Genomic DNA, 7,725 nt, shown 5'->3' on the forward strand with positions numbered 1-7,725 from the left:
GACTTGCTAGCATCCACTCTAACTCAAGCATCGGAGGGCTCTTACTGGATTCCACCGGTGAGGCTTGATGCAGGTATGCTAGCATACGGAAGGCGCCATCCTTTTTTCCATCTCGATCGGTAGCTCCTCCGACTCCTCCGACGTGGTCACTCTTGGGCAAAATTTGAACCACAACAGTACTTGTTTATTAGTAGGGGCACAAATCAAGTCCACCTCACTAACTGTTATTTATTTTTCTCCTGTCTTTTTATTGTACATGCCATCTTTGCTTTCTTTAACTCTCATACGTACACTTCTCTTATATATTCAATAAATTGGGTGGCTCAGCATTGCCTTCCCTTAAAAAAAAAAAAAAAAAAAATCAAGTTCACCCTCCCCTCTCTCTATCTCTCTCTCTCTTCCATCTTTTTTACTTCTTTATTAGTGGGGACACAAGTCAAGTCCACCTCAATGTTACTAATTCATTCTCATTGTAAATTTCATCTCTATCTTCTTTGACTCTCATGCATGTATATGCTTGTTTAATATATTCAATAAATTGGGTGGCTCAGCTTTGCCTTTCCTTTTTAAAAAAAAAAAAATCAAGTCCACCCCCCCCCCCCCCCCCCCCCCCCCCCCCCCCTTCTCTCTCTCTCTCTCTCTCGCTCGCTCGCTTCCGTCCTATGCACGCTCGCATCATGAGATAGCCCATCTCATTTAGACCACCAAATGATTTGTGGCCATGCTCTCTTGCGAGCATCCGTCAACCCCTTTCTCTTTGTTTTACATCGGTCATGGCTTTCCAATCAGTTCCTCTTCGAATGAGAGGGGCAAACAACTTTCATTCTCCCCAGGAGCCAAAATGGATCGTTCTACCCCGGCGCGGGACCATCCCATTCCAGCTAAGCAGATCTTAGCGCCAAGCAGACCTTCCCACAAATCAAGTCGCTACCATAACTTGCTGCGACCTTCTTTGATGAAAGGACGACATCTCAGGCCTAGGCTCGGGACGTCCTGCAGTGCCGATCAAGAGCCGAAGAGGTCCTGTCGGCAGCAGAAATCTACAACGATACGCCTCCGATTTGAGTGGAGCCGCCCTGCAATGCCGACAAGAGCCGAAGAAGCCTCATCGACCACAGGCATCCATAATGATGCCCCGGCACGAGCTCAGGGTACCCCACGGAGCAGATCTCAGAACCGAAGAGGCTGGGCCAACCTCAGAGTTTGCCGAGCCGACCTCACCAAATATTTGTCGCAGCCCTCAAGTCGGCCCGACTTCAGCGTTCGCCAAGCTAACTTCATCAAGTATATGCTGCAAGCCGAAGAAGCCCCATTGACCACAGGCATCCATAATGATGCCCCGGCACGAGCTCAGGGTACCCCATGGAGCAGACCTCAGAACCGAAGAGGCTGGGCCGACCTCAGAGTCTGCCGAGCCGACCTCACCAAATATTTGTCGCAGCCCTCAAGTCGGCCCGACTTCAGCGTTCGCCAAGCTGACTTCATCAAGTATATGCTGCGACCTCTAGGTGAGCCCGACCTCGCCCCCGACCGCATCCATGCTCGCGCCTATACCCGCATACATGGCCGTACATTACAACCTCACAGCTCCATGTTTTACTTGCTGGCCACTCCACGACATGTCGACCAAGAGCCGTACCCTGCTGCCAAGGGCCATACCCTGCCGTCGAGGACCATGCCCTAAAGGCCATACCCTGCCACCTCTGTCAACGCCATGCTGTTTACAGGAACGGCCTACATCGTGTGCCCCAAGTAAGCTCTGGCTACAAGCCACCTAGTCAAAGCCATCTCCTTCCATAATGAGGATGGAACATATCTCCGCCATCTCGGCACTTTAACCGGGACTATATATAGCCCGCATCAGGTAACGTCTAAGGACTTTTGGACTTGCTAATATCCACTCTAACTCAAGCATCGGAGGGTCCTTACCGGATTCCACCGGTGAGGCTTGGTGCAGGTATGCCAGCATACGGAAGGCGCCATCCTTTTTCCATCTCGACCGGTAGCTCCTCCGACTCCTCCGACGTGGTCACCCTCGGGCAAAATTTGAACCAAGTCCACCTCACTAACCGTCTTTTTATTGTACATTCCAACTTTGCTTTCTTTTAACTCTCATACATATACTTCTCTTATATATTCAATAAATTGGGTGGCTCAGCCTTGCCTTCCCTTTAAAAAGAAAAACAAATCAAGTCCACCCTCCCCTCTCTCTCTCTCTCTCTCTCTCTCTCTCTCTCTCTCTTCCATCTCTTTTACTTCTTTATTAGTGGGGACACAAATCAAGCCCACCTCAATGGCTGTTACTTATTCGTTTCGCATTGTAAATTTCATCTCTATCTTCTTTGGCTCTCATGTACATGTTTCTTTAATATATTCAATAAATTGGGTGGCTCAGCCTCGCCTTCGCTCGAAAAAAAAAAAAAAAAAATCAAGTCCACCTTCCCCTCTCTCTCTTCCATCCTTTTGCGCGCTCGCATCACGAGACATGCCCATCTCATTTAGACCACCAAACGATTTGTGGCCATCCTCTCTTGGGAGCATCTTTCAACCTTTTTCTCCTTGTTTTAGACCAGTCATGGCTTTCCAATCAGTTCCTCTCCGAATGAGAGGGGCAAACAGCTTTCATTCTTCTCAGAAGCCAAAAGAAAATGGCGTGAATTAGCTTCACCACCTGCTGCAGCCAAAAGTCTCTTGTTGTATTGTAAACAGTTATAAATTTATCAAATGATTTGTTTCTAAATTATAACCGATTATAAATCTACCAAAAGTCTCTTGGTGACCATCGGGCTTATGGTACAACAGGGCATTGTATTTATTATACTATGCACCTTTTGGTTTTTTCTCTCTTTTCATCTTTTCTATCATTTAGGCTCGTTTGGATGGATTTTAGGAGCTTTTTGGCCCTCCAAAAATATTTTTAAATAAAAAAATATTTAATAAAAATTTCGAAAAGCTGTTTTAGCTTTTTCAGAAAACTAAAAATAGCTTTTTGGGAGAAGCTCCATTTTGGAGTTTTCCAAAAAAATTATTTTAAGCTTTATCGAAAAGCTTTTTTTAACCAAAATACCTATAATAAAATATAACAATTATATACTTTGTTCCTTTATAAACTTAAAAATCTGCTGGAACCCTAACAAAGAATCCTAGCCGTGGATCAGACTTCCTTTCGTGCAAGAAAAGGTATTCTTGTTTTCTATTATTATTTTATACTTTTATTATTGTATTATACTATAAATATAATATTATATTACATTATATCATAATACATTAATATGTTATATTAAATAATTTAATATTATATTATATGATGGAAAATTAATATACGCTAATAATTATAATATTTTGTACCTTTATTATTGTATTATACTATAAATATAATATTATATTATATTATATCATAATACATTTGATATGTTATGTTAAATAATTTAATATTATATTAAATTATTATGCTATAGTATATAATATTATATTACTATATTATAATAATATTATATTACATTACAGTAATATTATACTATATCATATTTATATATTAATATATATTATATTTTATTATGCTCTGCTGTATACTACTATGCAATATTTTTTATGGTAAGTTTGTCATACAAAAATACTTTCTCAGTTTGTTTACCAAACATATGTTAAAATGGCACAGTAATTTAAAAATATAGTTACCAAACAACAAATAGCTTTTTATAAAAACTCTACTTCAAAAAGCTCTACTGCAAACAGCTCCTCCAAACAGAGCCTTAGGCATATGCAATGGTGTCATACACTTGATGACACCATTAATATACTAATACAAATCAGGCTTATGTTTACCTTTAGACTAGAGCAAAAAATAATTCAAAATGCCCTTGTCATGAAGCACTTTGTGGGTTGGCTCGCCACGTACAACCTTTCCTAGAAAGATTTAATTCCTTTAAACTTCTTTGCACCACACTTTGAACTAAAATTAATTAACATAATCGCACAATGTGGAGAGTTCACTTGTTCTTGTCATTGTTTAATTGCCCAAAATCTCTAAAGCCCACTCACTCACCTAGTGCATCATCAGCATTGCATTGCAAATCTCTCTCTCTCTCCCCCTCACACATACACAATTTATAAATGTCTCTTTTCACTCATAGTGCATATGATTAGTTAAACCTAATTACAATTATTTAGCTAAGATTTGCTGTGTTTACTTGATTCGTTTTTTTGTCTTACCCCACCACTATGTTGGTGCCAAAATGTCAAGTCTTTCTCAAAATGCATGTGATTAGCTTAACCTAATGACGAGAATCTATTAGCTTTATGTTTACTTGATTCTTATCCAAAGCATTTCATCTAGCATAATCTTAGTGCCAAAATGTTAAGTTTTACTCAAAATGCACGTGATTAGCTTAATCTAATAACAAGAATTTAAGACCACTACTTTACTTGATTATTTTTCTAGTTTTTAGGAAATGTCTACTTGATTCTTTCCTTGTCTTACAGCAATGCACTTTCACCTAAAGCACCTGAATTTATGCTGACATAGTATGACTTCTTTTGATGATGAAGAAGTATAATGTCAGAGATAACATGTTGTATCTGCTAGCTTTTAGATTCTGGTCTTGAATGCTGTCATCATAGACAAATGGCTAGTCTAAGAAAAGCCATTCACTGATAAAAATCACTCTTAATCAAAGTGCCTCAAATTATCTTAACCTAGTCAAATGCTAATTAAGACCATGTTTAGTCGATTCTTTCCTCGTTTCCCCATGCGATACTTTTACCTAGAGGATCTGAATTCGCTTAACCTTATTGTCAAGTCGTTGAAGTCTTCAAAAGTTCTTTTGTTGATTCTTTTGCTTTATTAGACCAGCCTAAACACTTAGCCTTCTCTATGGATTGCTAGCCTTGCCCTGAAAATTTCAACTATAATTGCTTCAGTAATGAAACAGCTTTTATGAGTGGCTTAGAATTGGATTACAGAGAACATGACAAGGCGAAGCTAATACTTGGTGTTTGCAGAAAGCCAAAGGGACAGACCATCAATGTGATTCAGATGGATTTTGGCAGTGTGTCGTTTTCTCTCTAGAGGCTAGAGAATTCCTATTGCCATTTTTCCAATCCTGCTCCTCCTCACCAGCCTCAGCTGGAGAACAGCTCTCCCACTACGTAGATGGACCCGCTTCTATTTAGAGTCAAAGCACGCCTTTGTGACAGCAAAGAACGGTGAGGAAGAACCAAAAAGCTTCTGGTGTCCCTGAAGTCCCATGATACCTTTCTTCCATTAAACTCGGGACAAGACCTTGTGGTGGTCTTTTTCTCTGTGTTTCAATGATGAATCTATCCACAGAGCATGGCCTACCACTATCCCTCACTTTGTTCCGGCACTTTAAGGCCTCTACTTTTATGGAACCCCAGAAGACACCTCAGTAATAAGCCAAGAGTTATTGCAAGCCCATTATAAGCCACCAGGCCTTTTGATTTGAGTTATTTTTTTATCAGAATCTTTTAGCTAAGTTCCATAATGATGCTCTTTCGCCCTATAAGAAATCAAGGCTTCATTCCCACAATCCATGGGAGGAAAGCATTATAGATGATGGGAGATTAAGCCACCTATTTGTCCACCAACAAGCTTTCCAAAGGACTGATCACGAATCATGAGAGCTAAGGAAGTATTCACTATCGGAGCTTTTTGCGCATTGATGACCGACACTGATGTTACAATTGTCTACTAACTCGCATGAGCAAATATAGTGGCTTTGCCACTCCAATTAATGCTTTGGTTTCTAATTTAAAGACAACATAGATTCATTCGTTAAGGGGAAGCAACAAAGGAAGCTTCAATCCTGGTCCTCTCTGAACGTGCTGTCATAAGAGAAGTTTTTGGAGCAAAAGAGCACTGCATGAAACATAATTTACCGTTCCCCTGAAGTTTAGAAATGAGAGAAACGAAGGCTAAGAAGGAACTCGATGGCATATCTTATGAAAGGATGGACATAAGAGCCTTTGTTCCATCCATAAGCCAGTTCACTGGTGTTGGAGTAAATTGCCAAATCTATACCCTGCCCCGGTTTTGACCAAGTCAATTACCTTGGGAAAAGTTTGGGAGCCAGAACGCTGAGAACTGGCCTCTGACAGGCCAAATTAAAAGTTTGGTTGAATTTTAGGGGGCCTGTATGTGTAGCTCTGATGCCATTCAGTGAGTGTAGGGCCAGACCTTTTACAGGTGTTCAGATGGATGAGTGCACACAGATGGCAGGCATCTTGATTGCAATTATATGCATGCACTAATTCCAGTAGGACCATAGATCACACTAATAGTCAGGTAAGGTCATTTTTAACAACAGCTACATGTTCCAAACTTTTATTCCTTCAATCTCCAGTGACTCCCTCTTTCAACCCTATAGTTGGAGGCAAGCTTGAAAATAGTTTCTGAGTTTACTAGATTTAGAAACTTTCCTCTCCGACTCACTTTAGTAGGCTAATACAGAGGAAAAGGCCCATGCCAGGGCTAGGGTGTCACAAAATTGTTAGGCCAGTCTGATTAATAAAGTTGAGCAACATAAAATTCAAACCTAGGCTAGTCCTTATGTCTCTAATTTAACCCGTACCGAGTTGTTGTAAGAAAATATAAAATATATAAATATATCTATTTTATCCTATCAACTTAAGCTTTTGGGACAAATGATGATTTCAACATGGTATCAGAGCAGAGGTCTTGAGTTCAAACCATGTCTCCGCACTCTTTAACCCCATTATTAAAAATTTCACATATTGGGCTTACCCATTAAAGGAAAGTCTGGCCCACATATGAGAAAGAGTGTAATAAAATATAAAATATATAAATAAATATACCTCATCCTATTAGTTTAAGTTTTTAGGACAAGTGGTGATTTCAACATAGTATCAGAGTAGAGGTCCTGAGTTCAAACCCTGTCTCCGGACTCTTTAACCCCATTTTTAAAAAAAAATTTACATGTTGGGCTCGCCCATTAAAAGAAAAGTTCGGCCTACATGTGAGGGGAAGTGTAAGAAAATATAAAATATATAAATAAATCTACCTTATCCTATCAGCTTACTCTTTAGCCCCATTATTAAAAATTTCACATATTGGGCTTACCCATTAAAGGAAAGTCTGGCCCACATGTGAGGAAGAGTGTAAGGGCTCGTTTGGTTCGCGGGAAAAGAAGGGGGAAAGTGTGGTCAAAGTAATTAGATGCCTCTTGTTTGGTTGGAGTTTTCAAATGAGAGATATTGGAAAGTTGCCCATAGGAATATGATTCCCATATTTCATGGGAAAGTTACTTTCCTATGAAGCGGAAATCACTCCATTTTTACTTTTTTCTAAAAAGGTCTTTCAACATTAAAGAAGCATTAAAGAGGCATTAAAAAGACCTAATTTTTATTAAGGGCATAATAGGAATTATATATAACTTTCATAGGAAAGTGGATGACTACCCAAACATAGGGCCTGTTTGGTTCGCGAGAAAAGAAGGGGGGAAAGTGTGGTCAATTGGAAAGTAATGAGATGCCTCTTATTTGGTTGGAGTTTTCAAAGGAGAGAGACGAGAAAGTTGTATTCCCATGGGAATATAATTCCCACATTTCATAGGAAAGTCTTTCCCATGAGAAACATGAGAAAGTTACTTTCCCATGAGGCAGGAATCACTTCATTTTTATTTTTTTCCAAAAATGCCCTTCAGCATTAAAGAAGTATTAAAAAGGCATTAAAAATCTAATTTTTAT

Source organism: Phoenix dactylifera, chromosome 5 (assembly GCF_009389715.1).
Source record: "Phoenix dactylifera cultivar Barhee BC4 chromosome 5, palm_55x_up_171113_PBpolish2nd_filt_p, whole genome shotgun sequence".
In the NCBI taxonomy this organism is placed as follows: domain Eukaryota; kingdom Viridiplantae; phylum Streptophyta; class Magnoliopsida; order Arecales; family Arecaceae; genus Phoenix; species Phoenix dactylifera.